This window comes from Callorhinus ursinus, unplaced genomic scaffold (genome assembly GCF_003265705.2).
Source record: "Callorhinus ursinus isolate GAN/ISIS: 27379988/994484 unplaced genomic scaffold, GSC_fseal_2.0 scaffold120, whole genome shotgun sequence".
Lineage (NCBI taxonomy): Eukaryota > Metazoa > Chordata > Mammalia > Carnivora > Otariidae > Callorhinus > Callorhinus ursinus.
Genome location: NW_027397182.1, coordinates 1,022,483 through 1,042,529, shown reverse-complemented (window position 1 = coordinate 1,042,529; position 20,047 = coordinate 1,022,483). Strand labels below are relative to the sequence as shown.

Sequence of the window (20,047 nt, the reverse complement as noted above, 5' to 3'; positions counted from 1 at the left end):
GAATTGCCCCGCCCTTGTCGGTCCGGGCTAAGGAAGCTGCTCCGGTTTGCTCTCAGGAGCTTTTGTTCCCTGCAAGCTCTCGGTACTGCTTTGGAGGACCAGGGCAGAAATGGTGGCCTCCCAATCTCCGCCCGGAGGAGCTGAGAACTCGGGGCCCTGCTCCTCGGTGTGCCCCCAGAGAAAAGCAGTCACTTCCGTGTCCCCGGTCTCTGGCCGCACTCCGTGCTCACCCGGCCTGTGATCGAGCGTTGCTATCTCTGGTACCCGACCCCGCGCGGAGTCTCCAAACCCAGCAGATCCCTGCAGTGCGTTCCCGCACCGCTCCTCCCCGGGAAGGAAGGGGAGTCTCCCCGGATCTGCTGCTTGTTGGGTCCCTGCTGGAGGAGCTGTCCCCTGACTGGGCCGCAGATCACAGTTTATGGCAACCCCGAGCTGAGAGCCCGCGACTCTGCTCCATCTCTGCAGCCGGCTTCCCCGCTCTGATACCTGGGAGCTCTGGCGCACTCAGGCACCCCCGGTCTCTCTGTGACCCCAAGGGTCCTGTGACCACACTGTCCCGGGAGGATTCCACCCCCTGCTTAGCCACTGCAGCGACGTCCCTCCGCTGAGCCAACTTCTAAAAGGTCCGATTTTGTGCTCTGCGGCTCTATCACTTGCCAGAAGCGGCCGGCGGAGGCCCCTCCCCCGCCGTCTATCCTCCTGAATATCGCCTCGCATTCACTTCTCCGTACGCCCTACCTTCCAGTAAGTGGTCGCTTCTCTGTTCAGAGAGTTGTTGCTACTCTCCTGTTCGATCTCCTGTTGAGTTCGTAGGTGTTCAGAATGGTTTGATCCCTATTCAGCTGAATTCCTGGGACCAGACGAAATCTAGGTTTCCTACTCCTCCGCCATGTTGCTCCGCCCCTCTTTCATGAGTATTTTATAGTTTTCTGAGTACAGATCCTTTGCCATGTTGGTAAGATTTATTCCTACGTATCTTATGGTTTTGAGTGTAATTGTAAATGGGATCGACTCCTTAATTTCTTTCTTAATTTCTCTTTCTTCTGTTTTCTTGTTGTATAGGAGTACCACTGATTTCCGTACATTGACTTTATATCCTGCCACTTTACTGAATTCCTGTATGAGTTCTAGCAGTTTTGGGGTGGAGTCTTTTGGGTTTTCCACATAAAGTATCATATCACCTGCATAGAGTGAGAGAATGACTTCTTTGCTGTTTGGATGACTTTGATTTCTTTTTGTTGTCTGATTGCTGTGGCTAGGACTTCTTTTTTTTTTATTTCTTTTATTGTTATGTTAATCACCATACATTACATCATTAGTTTTTGATGTACTTTTCCAAGATTCATTGTTTGTGTATAACACCCAGTGCTCCACGCAGAATGTGCCCTCTTTAATACCCATCACCAGGGTAACCCATCCCCCCACCCACTTCCCTCTAGACCCTCAGTTTGTTTTTCAGTCCACCGTCTCTAATGGTTCATCTCCCCCTCCGACTTACTCCCCTTCATTCTTCCCCTCCTGCTATCTTTTTCTTGTTTTTTTTTTCTTAACATATATTGCATTATTTGTTTCAGAAGTACAGATCTGTGATTCAACAGTCTTGTACAATTCACAGCGCTCACCATAGCACATACGCTCCCCAATGTCTATCACCCAGCCACCCCATCCCTCCCACCCCCCACCACTCCAGCAACCCTCACTTTGTTTCCTGAGATTAAGAATTCCTCATATCAGTGAGGTCATATGATACATGTCTTTCTCTGATTGACTTATTTCACTCAGCATAACACCCTCCAGTTCCATCCACGTTGTTGCAAATGGCAAGATCTCATTCCTTTTGATGGCTGCATAATGTTCCATTGTGTATATATACCACATCTTCTTTATCCATTCATCTGTCGATGGACATCTTGGCTCTTTGCACAGTTTGGCTATTGTGGACATTGTTGCTATAAACATTGGGGGGCACATATCCCTTCGGATCCCTACATTTGTATCTTTGGGGTAAATACCCAGTAGTGCAATTGCTGGATCGAACGGTAGCTCTAAGTTCAACTGTTTGAGGAACCTCCATACTGTTTCCCAGAGTGGCTGCACCAGCTTGCATTCCCACCGACAGTGTACGAGGGTTCTCCTTTCTCCGCATCCCCGCCAACATCTGTCATTTCCTGACTTGTTAATTTTAGCCATTCTGACTGGTGTGAGGTGGTATCTCATTCAGGTCTTGATTTGGATTTCCCTGATGCCGAGCAATGTGGAGCACTTTTTCATGTGTCTGTTGGCCATTTGGATGTCTTTGGAAAAATGTCTGTTCATGTCTTTTGCCCATTTCTTGATTGGATTGTTTGTTCTTTGGCTGTTGAGTTTGAAACGTTCTTTATAGATTTTGGATACTAGCCATTTATCTGATATGTCATTTGCAAATATTTTCTCCCATTCTGTTGGTGGTATTTTGGTTTTGTGCACTGTTTCTTACGCTGTGCAAACCTTTTTATCTTGTTGAAATTCCAATAGTTCATTTTTGCCCTTGAATCCCTTGCCTTTGGCGATGTTTCTAGGAAGAAGTTGCTGCGGCTGAGGTCGAAGAGGTTGCTACCTGTGTTCTCCTTTAGGATTTCGATGGACTCCTGTCTCACGTTTAGGTCTTTCAACCATTTGGAGTCTATTTCTGTGTGTGGTGTAAGGAAATGGTCCAGTTTCATTCTTCTGCATGTGGCTGTCCAATTTTCCCAACACCATTTGTTGAAGAGACTGTCTTTTTTCCACTGGACATTCTTTCCTGCTTTGTCGAAGATTAGTTGACCATAGAGTTGAGGGTCCATTTCTGGGCTCTCTATTCTGTTCCACTGATCTATGTGTCTGTTTTTGTGTCAGTAGTATACTGTCTTGATGATGAGAGCTTTGGAATAGAGCTGGAAGTCCGGAATTGTGATGCCGCCAGCTTTGCTTTTCTTTTTCAAGATTCCTCTGGCTATTTGGGGTCTCTTCTGTTTCCATACAAATTTTAGGATTATTTGTTCCATTTCCTTGAAAAAAGTGGATGGTACTTTGATGGGGATTGCATTGAATGTGTAAATTGCTCTAGGTGGCCTTGAGATCTTCACAATGTTGATTCTCCCAATCCATGAGTATGGAACGTTTTTCCATTTCTTTGTGTCTTCTTCAATTTCTTTCATGAGTATTTTATAGTTTTCTGAGTACAGATCACTTGCCTCTTTGGTTAAATTTAGTCCTAGATATCTTATGGTTTTGGGTGCAATTGTAAATGGGATCGACTCCTTGATTTGTCTCTCTTCTGTCTTATTGTTGGTGTATAGGAATGCCACTGATTTCTGTGCATTGATTTTATAGCCTGCTACTTGACTGAATTCCTGTATGAGTTCTAGCAGTTTTGGGGTGGAGTCTTTTGTGTTTTCCACATACAGTATCATATCATCTGCAAAGAGTGAGAGTTAGACTTCCTCTTTGCCGATTTGGATGCCTTTGATTTCTTTTTGTTGTCTGATTGCTGTGGCTAGGACTTCTAATACTATGTTGACTAGCAATGGTGAGAGTGGACATCCCTGCCGCGTTCCTGACCTTAGGGGAATAGCTTTCAGCTTTTTCCCATTGAGAATGATATTCGCTGTAGGTTTTTCATAGATGGCTTTTATGATATTGAGGTATGTACCCTCTATCCCTATACTCTGAAGAATTTTGATTGATCAAGAAAGGATGCTGTGCTTTGTCAGACGCTTTTTCTGCATCTATTGAGAGGATCGTATGATTCTTGTTCTTTCTTTTGTTAATGTATTGTATCACGTTGATTGATTTGCGGATGTTGAACCAGCCTTGCAGCCCAGGGATAAATCCCACTTGGTCGTGGTGAATAATTCTTTGAATGTACTGTTGGGTCCTATTTGCTAGTATTTTGGTGAGAATTTTTGCATCCATGTTCATCAAGGATATTGGTCTGTAATTCTCCTTTTTGATGGGGTCTTTGTCTGGTTTTGGGATCAAGGTAATGCTGGCCTCATAAAATGAGTTTGGAAGGTTCCCTTCCATTTCTATTTTTTGGAACAGTTTCAGGAGAATAGGTATTAATTCTTCTTTAAATGTCTGATAGAATTCCCCTGGGAAGCCCTCTGGCCCTGGGCTTTTGTTTGTTGGGAGAGTTTTCATGACTGCTTCAATATCCTTAGTGGTTCTAGGTCCGTTCAGGTTTTCTATTTCTTCCTGGTTCAATTTTGGTAGTTGATACATCTCTAGGAATGCACTCATTTCTTCCAGGTTACCTAATTTGCTGGCATAGAGTTGCTCATACTATGTTCTTATAATTGTTTGTATTTCTTTGGTATTGGTTGTGATCTCTCCTCTTTCAATCATGATTTTGTTGATTTGGGTCATTTCTCTTTTCTTTTTGATCAGTCTGGCCAGGGGTTTATCAATCTTGTTAATTCTTTCAAAGAACCAGCTCCTAGTTTCATTGATCTGTTCTACTGTTCTTTTGGTTTCTATTTCATTGATTTCTGCTCTGATCTTTATTATTTCTCTTCTCCTGCTGGGTTTAGGCTTTATTTGCTGTTCTTTCTCCAGCTCCTTTAGGTGGTGGGTTAGCTTGTGTATTTCAGACCTTTCTTGTTTCTTGAGAAAGGGTTGTATTGCTATATACTTTCTTCTCAGGACTGCCTTTGCTGTATCCCAAAGATTTTGGACAGTTGTGTTTTCATTTTCATTGGTTTCCATGAATTTGTTGAATTCTTCTTTAATTTCCTGGCTGACCCATTCATTCTTTAGTAGGATGCTCTTTAGCCTCCATGTATTTGAGTTCTTTCCGACTTTCCTCTTGTGATTGAGTTCTAGTTTCAAGGCATTGTGGTCTGTAAATATGTAGGGAATAATCCCAATCTTTTGGTACCGGTTGAGACCTGATTTGTGACCTAAGATGTGATCAGTTCCGGAGAATGTTCCGTGGGCACTAGAGATGAATGTGTATTCCGTTGCTTTGGTATGGAATGTTCTGAATATGTCTGTGAAGTCCATTTGGTCCAGTGTGTCATTTAAAGTCTTTATTTCCTTGTTGATCTTTTGCTTAGATGATCTGTCCATTTCTGTCAGGGGGGTGTTAAAGTCCCCCACTATTATTGTATTGTTGTCGATGTGTTTCTTTGCTTTTGTTATTAATTGCCTTATATAATTGGCTGCTCCCTTTTTAGGGCCATAGATATTTACAATTGTTAGATCTTGTTGGATAGACCCTTTAAGTAGGATATTGTGTCCTTCTGCATGTCTTATTACAGTCTTTGTTTTAAAATCTAATTTGTGTGATATAAGGATTGCCACCCCAGCTTTCTTTTGGTGTCCATGAGCCTGGTAAATGGTTTTCCACCCCCTCACTTTCAATCTGAGGGTGTCTTTGGGTTTAAAATGAGTCTCTTGCAGACAGCATATCGATGGGTCTTGTTTTTTATCCAATCCGATAGCCTGTGTCTTTTGATTGGGGCATTTAGCCCATTTACATTCAGGGTAACTATTGAAAGGTATGAATTTAGTGCCATTGTATTGCCTGTAAGGTCACTGTTACTGTATATTGTCTGTGTTCCTTTCTGATCTATGCTGCTTTTAGGCTGTCTCTTTGCTTAGAGGAACCCTTTCAATATTTCTTGGAGGGCTGGTTTCGTGTTTGCAAATTCCTTTAGTTTTTGTTTTTTCTGGAAGCTTTTTATCTCTCCTTCTATTTTCAATGACAGCGAAGCTGGATATAGTATTTTTGGCTGCATATTTTTCTCATTTAATGCTCTGAAGATCTCATGCCAGTCCTTTCTGGCCTGCCAGGTCTCTGTGGATAGGTCTCTTGCCAATCTAATGTTTCTATCATTGTAGGTTACATATCTCTTCTCCCGAGCTGATTTCAGGATTTTCTCTTTGTTGCTGAGACTCGTAAGTTTTACTATTAGAGTCGGGGTGTTGACCTATTTTTATTGATTTTGAGAGGGGTTCTCTTTGCCTCTGGATTTTGATGCCTGTTTCCTTCCTCACATTAAGGAAGTTCTCTGCTATTATTTGCTCCAATATACCTTCTGCCCCTCTTTCTCTTTCTTCTGGGATCCCAATTATTCTAATGTTGTTTCGTCTTATCATATCGCTTATCTCTCGAATTCTGCCCTCGCGATCCTGTAGTTGTTTCTCTCTCTTTTTCTCAGCCCCTTTATTTTCCATCATTTAGTCTTCTATATTGCTGATTCTCTCTTCTGCCTCATTTATCCTAGCAGTTAGTGCCCCCATTTTTGAATGTTCCTCATCAATAGCCTTGTTGATTTCGACTTGGTTAGATTTTAGTTCTTTTATTTCTCCAGAAAGGTTTTCTCTAATAACTTCCACACTTTTTTCACGCCCAGCTAGTATTTTTAAAGTCATGATTCTGAACTCTAGGTCTGACTTCGTACTAATGTCAGTATTGAGTAGGTCCCTGGCAGACGGTACTATCTCTTGTTCTTTTTGCTGAGGTGATTTTTTTTGTCTTCTCATTTTGTCCAGAGGGAATAGATGAATGAGATAACAGAATGCTAACAGGTTATCAACGTCCCCAGCAAATATACTCTATAGAAATCAGAAAAGTCCTGAATCCAGGGGAAAAGAAAGGGAAAGAAAGAATAAACAAAGAGAAAAGAAAGAAAAGATAAAAACAAAAACAGAACAATACAAAAAAAACCAGAATATGATCAAATATGTTCAGGCTAGTGCATAGATCAGTGCCACACAGTAGATTTTGGGCGTATTTTGGTCTCTTAGAAAAAAGTGCCTCCTAAAATTTTAAAAGAAAAAGACTTATATATGTACAAAATAAGGGTTGATACAAGAAGGTATGGAAGATGACTGTAAAAATGAAAATTATAAAAGATTTTATAAAAAGAATTGATAAGATTAAAAGTTGTTTGAAAAAAGAAAGAAGATTAAAAACAATGAAAAAAGGAAAGAGAGAATGTGATCAGGCAGGAGACTAGAACAAAGCCATACACTAGTGATTTAGGGTATATTTTGATCTCTTAGAAGAAACTGTATCTCAAAATTCTAAAGCTAGAACAACTCATATACATATATGCCAAAAATAAGGGTAACTACTTTGAAGGGATAAAATGACTCTAAAAATGAAAAATAAAAAATGTGTTTTTTAAAAAAGGGATTGATAAGATGTGGTTGAAAAAGGGAAAAAGAAAAATTAAAAAAACAGTTAAAAAATTAACTTTGAAAAACTAATCAATCACGGAAAAAAAAGCCATGAATTCTATATGCAGTATTCCCCTATCGCTGGAGTTCTCCAGTTCTCCTTGATCTGTAATCTTGGTCTTGGCTTGCTGGCTGTTCGTGCTGATCTTCTGGGGGAGGGGCCTGTTGCCGTGGTTCCCAAATGTATTTGCCGGAGGCGGAATTGCCCCACCCTTGTCGGTCCGGGCTAAGCAAGGTGCTCCGCTTTGATCTCAGAAGCTTTTGTTCCCTGCAAGCTCTGGTACAGCGTTGGAGGACCAGGTTGAAAATGGTGGCCTCCCAATCTCCACTGGGAGGCCTGAGAACTTTGGGCCCCGCTCCTCAGTTCGCCCCCAGAGAAAAGCAGTCACTCCCGTCTCTCTGGTCTCCGGCCGCACTGCGTGCTCACCTGGCCTGTGACCGATAGTTTCTATTTCTGGCACCCGACCCCATGTGGAGTCTCCAAACCCAGCAGATCCCTGCGGTGCTCGTCCGCGCCACTCCTCCCGGGCGAGGGAGGGGAGTCTCCTCGGATCTGCCGCTTGTTGGGTCCCTGCTGGAGGAGCAGTGGCCCGACTGGGCAGCAGATTACAGTTTATGACAACCCCGAGCTACGAGCCCGCGCCACAGCTCCATCTGTGCAGCCGGCTTCCCCGCTCCGATACCTGGGAGCTCTGCCACACTCAGGCACCTCCGGTCTTTCTGTGACCCTGAGGGTCCTGAGACCACACTGTCCCGCGAGGGTTCCACCCCTCGCTTAGCCACTGGAGCTACGTCCTTCAGCAGAGCCGACTTCTAAAAGTTGCGATTTTATGCTCCGGGGCTCTATCACTTGCCAGAAGCGGCCGGCGGAGGCCCCTCCCCCGCCGTCTATCCTCCCGAATATCGCCTCGGATTCACTTCTCCGCATGTCCTACCTTCCAATAAGTGGTCGCTTCTCTGTTCAGAGAGTTGTTGCTACTCTCTTCTTCGGTCTCCTGTTGAGTTCATAGGTGTTCAGAATGGTTTGATCCCTCTTCAGCTGAATTCCTGAGACCAGTCGAAATCCAGGTCTCCTATTCATCCGCCATCTTGCCTCTTGACCTGGGTCTTGTTTTTTTATCCAATCTGATAGCCTGTGTCTTTTGATTGGGGCATTCAGCTCATTTACGTTCGGGTAACTATTGAAAGATTTGAATTCAGTGCCATTGTATTGCCTGTAAGGTGACTGTAACTGTATATTGTCTCTGTTCCTTTCTGGTCTGTGCTGCTTTTAGGCTCTCTCTTTCCTTAGAGGACCCCTTTCAATATTTCTTGTAGGGCTGGTTTTGTGTTTGCAAATTCCTTTAGTTTTTGTCCTGGAAGCTTTTTATCTCTCCTTCTATTTTCAATGACAGCCTAGCTGGATATAGGATTCTTGGCTTCATATTTTTCTCATTTAGTGCTCTGAATGCTAGTCCTTTCTGGCCTGCCAGGTCTCTGTGGATAGGTTTGTTGCCAGTCTAATGTTTTGACCCTTGTTGGTTATAGATCTCTTCTCCCGAGCTGGTTTCAGGATTTTCTCTTTTTCTCTGAGACTCGTAAGTTTTACTCTTAGGTGTTCGGGTGTTGACCTATTTTTATTGATCTTGAGAGGGGTTCACTGTGTCTCCTGGATTTTGATGCCTGTTTCCTTCCCCAAATTAGGGAAGTTCTCTGCTATAATTTGTTCCAGTGTATCTTCAGCCCCTCTGTCTCTTTCTTCTTCTGGGATCCCAATTATTCTAATGTCGTTTCGTCTTATCCTATCACCAATCTCTCGAATTCTGCCCTCCTGATCCTGTAGTTGTTTCTCTCTCTTTTTCTCAGCTTCTGTATTTTCCATCGTTTGGTCTTCTGTATCACTAATTCTCTTCTGCCTAATTGATTCTAGCTGTTAGAGTCTCCATTTTTGATTGCACCTCATGAATAGCCTTTTTGATTTCGACTTGGTTAGATTTTAGTTCTTTTATTTCTCAGAAAGTGTTTCTCTGTTAACTTACATGCTTTTTTGAAGCCCAGCTAGTATCTTTAAAATCATCATTCTGAAGTCTAGTTCTTACATCTTACTAATGTCTGTATTGATTAAGTCCCTGGCAGCCGGTCAGCCTCTTGTTCTTTTTGTTGAGGTGATTTTTTCTGTCTTGTCATTTTGTCCAGAGGAGAATAAATGAAAGAGAGAACAAAATGCTAACAAGGTAACAATGTCCCCAGAAAATATACACTAAACATATCAGAAAAGACCTGAAACCAGGGTAAAAGGAAAGGAAAAGAAAGAAAAAAGAAAAATGAAAGAAAAAGACAAAAACAAAACAAAACAAAAAAACCAGAATATGATCAGATATGATCAGGCTGGTGCATAGATTAGTGCCACACACTAGATTTTGGGCGTATTTTGGTCTGTTAGAAAAAAGTGCCTCCCAAAATTTTAAAGAAAGAAAAACTTATATATGTACAAAAATAAGGGTTAATAGTATGAAGGGTTGGAATATGACTGTAAAGATGAAAATTAAAAAATTTTATAAAAGGAATTGATAAGATACGAAGTTGGTTGAAAAAAGAAAGAAGAGGGTTTAAAAACAAAAGAGGGGTAGAGAATGTGATCAGGCAGGAGACTAGAATAAAGCCATACACTAGAGATTTAGGGTATATTTTGATCTGTTAGAAGAAACTGTATCTCAAAATTTTAAAGAGAGATCATATATATATACATATACCAAAAAATAAGGGTAACTACTCTGAAGGAATAGCTATGACTCTAGAAATGAAAAATAAAAAATAAGTTTTTAAAAAAGACATTGATAAGATGTTGGTTGAAAAGGGAAAAAGAAAAATTCAAAAAAAAAGTTAAAAAAATTAACTTTATTACTCTAAAGAATCGTGGGAAAAAAAGCCATGAATTCTATGTGCAGTATTCCCCTATTGCTAGAGTACTGCCGTTGTCATTGATTGGTAAACTTGGTCTTGGCTGGCTGTTCTTGCTGATCTTCTGGGGGAGGGGCCTGTTGCCGTGGTTCCCAAATGTCCTTGCTGGAGGTGGAATTGCCCTGCCTTTGCCGGCTCCGGCCGAAGTCATCTGCTCTGGTTTGCTCTCAGGAGCTTTTGTTCCATGCAAGCTTTCGGTACAGCTTTGGAGGACAAGAGTGAAAATGGCGGCCTCCCAATCTCCGCCCCAGAGGGGCCAAGACGTCGAGGCCTTGCTCCTCAGTGCGCCCCCAGAGAAAAGCAGTCAATCACTCCCGGCTCCCTGGTCTCCGGCCACACTCCATGCTCACCCGGCCTGTGATTGAGCGCTTCTATTTCTGGCACCCGACTCAGTGTGTAGTCTCCAAACCCAGCAGATCCCTGCGGTGCACTCCTGCGCTGCTCCTCCTGGGGGAGGAAGGGGAGTCTCCCCAGATCAGCTGCTTGTTGGGTCCCTGCTGGAGGAGCAGTGGCCCGACTGGGCCGCGGATCACAGTTTATGGCAAACCCGAGCTGAGAGCCCGCGCCTCGGCTCCATCTCTGCTGCTGGCTTCCCCGCTCTGATACCTGGGAGCTCTGCCGCACTCAGGCACCTCTGGTCTTTCTGTGACCCCGACGGTCCTGAGACTACACTGTCCCGCGAGTGTTCCACCCCCCACTTAACCACTGGAGCGACGTCCCTCAGCAGAGCCGACTTCTAAAAGTTCCGATTTTGTGCTCCGCGGCTCTATCACTTGCCAGAAGTGGCTGACAGAGGCCCCGTGCCCTGCCGTCTATCCTCCCGAATATCGCCTCAGATTCACTTCTCAGCACGTCCTACCTTCCAGAAAGTGGTCGCTTTTCTGTTCAGAGAGTTGTTGCTATTCTTTTGTTTGATGTCCTGTTCAGTTCATAGGTGTTCAGAATGGTTTGGTCTGTATCCAGCTGGATTCCTGGGACCAGACAAAATCTAGGTCTCCTACTCCTTTGCCATCTCTCACCAGGTATTCTTAAGAGACAGAGGTAGAAGGGAAGGAAGAGAATGGAGGTGGAAGGGCAGGGGAGAGAGGGAGATAATTTATGAAATAAAATGCTCCGGTCTTCAGTGTTCAGTTTGATGAATGTTAAAAATATATACAATTGACTCTTGAACAACATGGGTTTGAATTGCATGGGTCCACTTATATGTGGATTTTTCAATAAATATCATACAGTACTGTAAATGTATTTTGTTTATGATTTTGTGAATATCTTCTTTTTTGTACTTTATTGAAGGAATACAATACATAATACATCTACCATATAAAATATGTGTTAATCAACTGTTTATACTCTCAGTAAGGCTTCTGGTCAACAGTAGGCAATTAGTAGTGAAATTTTTGGGGAGTCAAATTTATATGCCAATATTTGAGTGTACCGGAGTCCATACCCCTAACCCCTATGTTGTTCAAGGATCAACTGTATATCTGTGTACCACCAAGATCAACTGTATATCTGTTAGATGAAGCCAGAAGGCAATACCAAGAACAGGATATAAACTATATATGAAACTCTAGAAGTTTCCCTTGTATCTCTTTCTAGTTAGTCTTCTTACCCCCACTGTTTATATTCTGATTTCAGAATCTATAGTAGATTAGATTTGCCTGTTATTGAATGTCGTATAATCAGAATCAAGCATGATGTATCCTTTTGTCTTCTTTCACTCATTGTGTTCTTTTAGATTTATCCAGGTTGTGTGCACTTATCAAAGATAAAGCCAGATCCTAGTTAAAGTTTTGAGGACAGAGTTTAATCAGTAATAACTATTGCAATCAAGGAAAGAGTCCAGCATGAATGAAACTCAAGCTCAATTTGTACAGAGGACATTTTAAAGAGAGAATGAGGCAGTAAGGCCAGGAGGGAATAACATCAGAGAACTAACAGAGTACAAAAAATGGGGGCACCTGGGTGGCTCAGATGGTTAAACGTCTGCCTTCGGCTCAGGTCATGATCCCAGGGTCCTGGGATCGAGTCCTGCATCGGGCTCCCTGCTCCTTGGGAGCCTGCTTCTCCCTCTGCTTCTCTCTCTCTCTCTCTCTCCCTCTGTCTCTCATGAATAAATAAATAAAATCTTTAAAAAAAAATGGGAAAGCTGTTGGTCCATGTGAAACCACCTGGATTTGCTCACTGGGAGACAAGGGCCCAACTTTTCATTGTTGGCTGAACAAACAGTGGATGCCTTGAGTTTCCTCAGGCTGGCACTAAGGGGGCCTGGTGTCTTCCTAGGGTGGGGGCTTGAGCTGTAAGAAGCTATGTTAGTGTTTATTGGAGTCTGTATATGATAAGGCAAGGTTGATGCCTAGTCGAGACGATGGCTCAGAGGACACTGGCTAGAGTTTGGTCAAGGAGAGAGTCTTTATCAGTGTAGTTTCCTGCTTTGTATGTAGTATGCATAAACCATGATTTGTTCATCTGTTCATCTGATGATTAGACATTTCGTTCTATCCAAGATTTTGGTCATTGTGAATAGGCTACAATAAACATTCTTATAGAAGTCTTAAACTTCTCTCGGAATTGCTTAGTCACAGCGAGCAGATATATTGAACTGCTAGAGTAATTTCCAAAGTGGTTTATCAGTTTACACTTCCCACCAGCAATATAGTAACACTCCAGTTGCTCAGCATCCTTGTTAACATTCTGTGTTGTCAGTGAGGGTGAAATAGCATCTCATTATGGTTTCACATTGCATTTCCCTGGTGAGGAATGATCTTCGTGCCTTTTCATGTGTTTATTGGGCATTCCCACATATCTTGTGGACCCTCTGTTCAAGTGTTTTGCCCATTTTTGTTATTAATGTTGCTTTTCATTTTGACTTATTGGAGTTTATTATGTATTCTGCTTAGGAATTCTTTGCCAGTTAGATGCATTGTAAGTATACATGGATGGGATTATGAAAATTTAAAATATTTACAGTAGCATCAAAAACATAAACTGGTTGGGGTGACTGGGTGTCTCAGTTGAGGAATCATCTGTGTTCTGATCTCAGCTCAGGTCTTGAACTCAGGGTTGTGAGTTCAAGCCCTGCATTGGGCTCCATACTGAGCTCCATACTGGGTGTGGAGCCTTCTTATAAAACAAAAACAACAACGAAAAAGCAAACTGGCTAGGAATAAATCTGATAATACACATGAAACACCCTTACACAGAAAACTATAAAACATTGTTGAGAGGAATTCAAGAAGACTGAAATAAATGGGAGATATGCTTTGTTCATGCAGCGGAAGATTCAGTGTCATCGAGATTTCTGTTCTCCACGACTTAATTCATGCAAATAATGCAATACCAGTCAAAATCCTAGCCATCTTTTTTTTTTTTTTTAGAAGAAATGAACAAGTTGATTCTGTATGTATATGGAAAGGCAAAGGGTCTGGAATAGCCAAAGAAGTCTTCCAAAAAAAGAATATAATTGAAGAGGTTACACTGCTTATTCTTGCTTAATTTTAAGACTTATAGCAGAGCCACAGTATTCAAAGTCTTTGGCATAAAGATAGATCAATGAAACGGAATGGAGAATCCAAAAATAGACCAATCACTACAAGGACCGTTGATTGATTTTTGCCCAGAGTGTTAAATAAGGTCAGTGGGGGAAAGGGAAGTCTTTTTAATGAATAATTCTCCATGAAGTGGCTATTCAAGTGGAAACAGAATGGTCCTTGACCCCTATCTGATTTCTGTACATACACATTAATTTGGGATGAATCATAAACCTAAATATAAAAGCTAGAACCAGGGGCACCTGGGTAACTCAGTCTCTTAAGAGTCCAACTCTTGGTTTTGGCTCAGCTCATGGTCTCAGGGTCATGAGATCAAGCCCCGTGTCATGCTCTGTGTTAGGTTCCATGCTCAGCAGGGTGTCTGCTTGAGATTCGTTCCCTCTACCCCTCCCCCTGTGTGCTCTCTCTGCCCCTCTCAAATAAATAAATATTAAAAAAAAAAAGCTAGAACCATAAGGCTTTTGTCTGAAAACATGGGAGAATATCTTGACAACCTTGGTTGGGGTAGGCAAATATTTTTTATACAGAACACAAAAAGCAGTAATTACAAAGGAAAAATAAATGCACTAAGCAAATGAATAGGCAAGACTGGGAGAAAATTTTCAGAATACATGTTCATTAATGTTTTATTTTTTCCAAAAGTACTTTAACATTATTCAGATCCTTGGTATCCTATTATTCTATTCTATGCTGACTGTTTTATTTTTATTGTTTGTTTGTGTCAGTCTGATATGAGACATTGTACCACGGGAACTTTCTGATTGACTTCTCCTTATTCACCTTCTGGTGAATGTTGGTTCCTTTTCTTTTAATGTCTTGCCCAGTGTTCAGGGACTCCTTGCAATAGAGACAGTAGATTTGAGATCCTCTTAATCCTTGTGAAGTCACTGGTTGTTAGATGAAGCCAGAAGGCAATACCGGTAACTTCCTTTGGGAGGAAATGATAGCTTACAGGTCTTAGTTAATTGAGGCCTAGTGTTGTTTTCTGGTTTTGTAAAATATTCTATTCTATTCTATTCATTTATTTAAGAGAGAGTGAGAGTGGTGGGGGCGGGGAGGGCAGAGGGAGAAGGAGAAGCGGTCTCCTTGTTGAGTGTTGGAGCCTGAACGCAGGACTCTCACGACTCAGATCATGACCTGAGCCACCCAGGCACCCCTGTTGTTCGCGGGGTTTGTTTTGTTTTGTTTTGTTTTTTTGTTTCCCTAGGCAATTAAACACTTAAGGCCTTGTGGATCTGAGGAAAGCAACAGCACTCACAAGAAGGGAAAGAAACTCCAAGTCTGTGTAGGTACAAAGTCTGTTGCCCTTAAGACTTTGCTTCCTGCCTTCCATTTATAACCAAGAATAAAACCAACAAGAAATAGAAACCAAAAACTGAGACTGATCCATGCAAAAGAACAAGGATAAAATTAAAAATGAGAGGTAGAGCATATCTTAAAGGCCAGTATGCAGCACACAGCTAAAATTCCAAACTTGAAAACTGATGCTAAGGGTATCAGATTGACCTTTACAGTTGCAGATATAAACATTGTAGGTACGTATATATGTACATATGGTGCATATAAATACACACATACACACACACACATACACACAGACGCCATTTGAGCAACTGAAGTGTTGGGGGAAGGGATGGAAGTCCAAGTGGGAAAGTAGGTTTGAAAAGCAATGGAATTAAGTTTCCTCCGAGGTTGCACAGCTTGAGGAAACAACCTTGGCCTCTGTCTGTAAAGCGGTGCCTTCCACGGAGGGTGCTTCCGAGGGCGGTACGTGTTCCTATTTGTCCAGCGTGTGGAATAATGCCTTGCATTGTAGCCAGCACTCATGAGTGTTGATTAGAAGTGAAATGAAGCACCCCCAGCCTTGACCCTTACTGGCTGGGAGAGCGGGGAGGGCCCCTTCCCATTTCCTCCGATGGAGAAATACCCGGTGGAGGGCATGTCACCCCTTTCCTGGCAAGTTCCCACCGTTGCAGGTGACGCTCCTGCCGAAGGGGCCAAGTCAGTCAGTGCTTCTTGAATGAACAGGTGATTGGAGCAGATCAGTGTTTCCCACGGGGGGAATGTGAGATGACTTGAGGTGGCACCCAGATAGAAATTTTACATTTTAATAGATATTTATTACAGGGTGTGTTAGAAGAAAATATTAGGTAGCACGTTAGACCTGGGTACTAAAAAGAAGTGAGTTGATTTAAGGGAATATTAAGAGGCGTCTGGGTGGCTCCATCGGTTGAGCGTCTGCCTTCGGCTCGGGTCATGATCCTGGGGGGGGGGGTTCCTGCTCAGCGGGGAGCCTGCTTCTCCCTTTCCGTCTCCCTCTGCCACTCCCCCTGCTTGGGCTCTCTCCCTCACTTTCTTTCTCTCTCTCTCAAATAAATACATAAAATCTTTAAAAATATATAAAGGAATATTAAATGCAGCAGGTGGTATGTGAACATCATGAAAATTTCAGGGCAATACTGGATTGAATGAACACTGAGAAAAGGTCTTTCTAAATATGGGATCTTTCATTCTTTGGGTTTTATTTGATTATTTATTTAACTTTTTGAGAGTGAGAACACGTGTGAGCAGTGGTAGGGAGGGGAGGGGAGAGAGAAAGATCCTAAGCAGGCTCCTCGCCCAGTGCGGAGCCAGACGTGGGGCTCCATCTCAAGACTCTGAGATCACAACCTGAGCCTCAGCCAGGAGTCGGTTGCCCAACAGACTGTGCCACCCAGGCACCCGTGATTCATTCTTGATGTGTCCTGCAGTCACTGTGTGTCATGTTAAGAGTTGTCATTATCTGTGTACGTGGACGTGCTAGTCTTCCTCGTGGCGTGGCTGGACCACTGCACCCACAGCCCCTGGCTGCTTCAGGCCACATACCATTTAAGGGCCATTTGAAGAAGGAGCACAAATCCTGATTGCTCTTCCAGAACCATCCATTGATACCTTCTGACGAGATCAAGAAAGACTCAGGAACACAGCCTACACCTGGAGGGTCGGGAGCTTGGAAAGAAATCTCAGATCCAATGATGGAGATCTCTTCAGAAATGCTGCCTTGCCAGTGCCCTTGGCGGCTTGAAGGTCAATGTTGTGTGGAAACTCACAGATCTTCTGAAAGGGAAGACTTAACCAACTCATGTCACTCATCCTTTCCCTTTCGTTCTGTTCAAAAAGTCTAAAAGGGCTTTTCCATAAACACAAAATCAGAATTCTAAACAATAAAAAACTAACTGGCAGTGTTTTTTCTTTCTTTTTTCAGTCTTACAATTGATGGTGTCTTAGAATGAAATACAGCACATGATTAGTGTAGAAAAATTTTGAAACAGAGAAATTAGAACACACACACCCTAGGAATCTCTGAGGTTTCTCCTGTTTCTTGCTGTTCTTCAGCCTCCCTGCCTACCTTCTGCTACTGGAACATTCCGAGGCGCTTCCTGCCCCCATGCTGTTGTCCTTCATCTGGCATAAGCTCTTACTTCTCTTTGTCTCTGTCTCTGTGTCTTCCCAGGTTCCCCACTGTATCCCCAGTGCCTGGCACTTAGTGGACACTCAACAAGTATCGCTTGTCTGGATCAAGAGTGTTTAAACTGAGGGCGGGTACAGAAGCTGCTCCTTGTCATCCAGGAGAGGGCAGTAGGAAGTACGGAGAGGAGCTCCTAGAGGAAGGCAGCTTGGTCAGCTTATCAGCAGGTAGAGCCGCTCAGCGTGGGAGCGAGTGCCTTCTTTGTGGGGCGTGCTCAGGCAGTGGCTCGGTGTTGTTGAAGGGTGCTTGCCGTGGATGTCAGGGTTGACCAGGTCATTTGGAAGGCCCTTCTGACCAGACATCCGTGTTTGCGGACTCTTGTCACTGGTCTGTGGTTGTTTCTCAACTGCAGATAGGGCCTTTACCACTAGGTGGCACTAGATGATGGCTTCGAGGACAGTGCTCATCAAACCACCAATGGTGAGAACACAATTTTCTCTTTTAGTTATTGAAATATAATTGATCTATACAATGTCATGTCAGTTTCAGGTGTGCAACATAGTGATTCAACAAGCCTGTGCAGTACTCAGCACTCACCATCATTAAGTATATTCACCATCGGTCTCGGTACAGTGTTATTATATTATTATTATTTTTAAAGATTTTATTTATTTATTTGACAAAGCGGTAGAGAGAGAGCACAAGTAGGCAGAGTGGCAGGCAGAGGGAGAGGGAGAAGCAGGCTCTCTGCTGAGCAGGGAGCTGGACATGGGGCTCGTTCCCAGGACCCCAGGATCATGACCTGAGCCGAAGGCAGCCACTTAACCGACTGAGCCAATATTATTGACGATATTCCTGAGGTACATTTTGTCTTTGTGAGTTATTTATATTTGTTGAAGTTTGTACCTCTTAATCCCCATCACCAATTTCACCCACCCCCGCCTTTCCCTCTGGCAATCACCGGTTTCCTTTCTGTGTTTAAGAGTCTATTTTGTTTGCCTTCGGCTCAGGTCATGATCCTGGAGTCCTGGGATCGAGTCCCACGTGGTACTCCCTGCTCAGCGGGGAGTCTGCTTCTCCCTCTGACCCTCTTCCCTCTTGTGCTCTCTATCTCTCATTGTCTCTCTCTCAAATAAATAAATAAAATCTTTAAAAAAAAAGAGTCTATTTTGTTTTGTTTGTTTAGAGAAAAGAGTTTTCATGGCACTTAAACCCCGAGCACACACTTCAGCAAAAGCTTCACAAAACAATCTTTAACTCTTACAGTGTGTAATGCCTACTCCTATTTTCTAGTTTACTCTAGTTGACTGCATTTTCTAAGACGGGGATTTGCAGACTACTACGTTGATTTTATGACATGGATGGGTCACAATTCACTGTTTGAAAAGCACTGTTTTAGACAATGGAGCCTGTTCACCCTTGTAAAACTCTGTGGGTCAGTTTTCCTTGACAATCTAGGCTTGTAGCAAATTGTGTCCCTTAGTGCGTACTTTGTGTGTTTCTGTGTTGAGCTGCTGCCTTGAGTAGCCGCCTTGAGTAGCCGAAGGTATGTGCTTCCTTATGGGTATCTGTGGTTGTGGCCACATGGGCCCTCATGGGAGAGAGTGGAGGGGGTGCATGTACAGGATTAGCACAGACTGTAGTCAAGGCAGCAGTAAGCCTTGTCAATGGATACAAAGAGAAGATATGATATCTATCTGCTTCTGGAAACTCAGAACCCAGCTGGTTGATATCACACACACACACACCCCGCTCCCCCCACACACACCCTACCTCTTTCACCTTACTCATCAAACGACTGGAAATGAGGTAATGGGCTCAGGATATCATTTAGGATGTTTCAGCCTATAATAACAGAAGACCAACTGCATTTGATTTATTTATTACTTATTTTTATTTATTTATTTATTTATTTTTTTAAGATTTATTTATTTTAGAGAGAGAGAGAGTGCAGGGCGGGAGAAGGGCCGAGAGAGAGGGAGGGAGGGAGAGAGGGAGAGAGAATCCCGAAACAGACTCCTGGCTAAGGATGGAGTCCATCATTGGGCTTGATGCCAGGACCCCGAGAAAATGACCTGAGCCTAAACCAAGAGTTGGCCGTTCAACTGCGCCACCCAGGTGCCCCTCCATTTGGTTGAAATGTTAAAGACATTTATTAATTCACAAGATATCCATTGAGAGGCAAGGGCCAAAATGGCTTCACATGGCCTTAGGGATCCAGGCTCCTTTCCCTACTTCTCGTCGTCGTAAGGCTGGTTTCCTCACAGTTGCCAGAAGACCTTCAGTGGTAATCTGGGCTTCAGCTCCCTGGGTTAGAACACTAAGACTTTGATTCCTTGTAGTGTAGACAGGAGAGAGTTTAGGCTACCATAGCATTTTGCAGGTTGTGTAGACCAGAGAGTGCAGGCTAGTATGGCATTTTCTAGATTGTAGCTGTTGTGTTTCTTTGTTCCTGGTTTTCCCCACTATGACGTGCTGAAAGCAATGACTGGTACCTAATACAGAGGCGAGGGAAATGCTTAGGTAGTCATTCATGAGTTTTACAAAACAATCCTGGATTTCCTTTCCTACAGACACAGAACTTCTGGTCAAGCAGAGTTGTCTGAGTGGCTCTCGCCAGTAAGTTTGCTGAGGGAATAAGTGGTGGCAGGTCTTCTTGGTGAGGGATGAGGTGAGGTTCTGTCCTCTAGGGTCCTGGGGAAGGAGTTAGCCACATGAGTAAAGAGAGGGAAGAAATGGGTGCCGTGGGGAGGGTGAGGGGCCATGTTTGGGAGCACCAAGACATATGGCTGAGTCTGCTGACATTTGTAATGGAGCACCGAATGTGCCTCTGTTGGCCTTTTGAGGTAGATGATTTTCCTTCCTGACCTGGTTCCTGAGAACTGGGTCAGATCCTACTGAC

The 20,047-nt window shown here is 43.1% G+C and overlaps 1 protein-coding gene across 2 annotated transcripts in view; it reads left to right on the top strand.

Annotated features, from left to right (window-relative positions):
- The window catches only part of LCMT1 (leucine carboxyl methyltransferase 1), a 76,410-nt gene that overhangs the window by 17,643 nt on the left and 38,720 nt on the right, over positions 1 to 20,047 (top strand). The window lies entirely within an intron of this gene.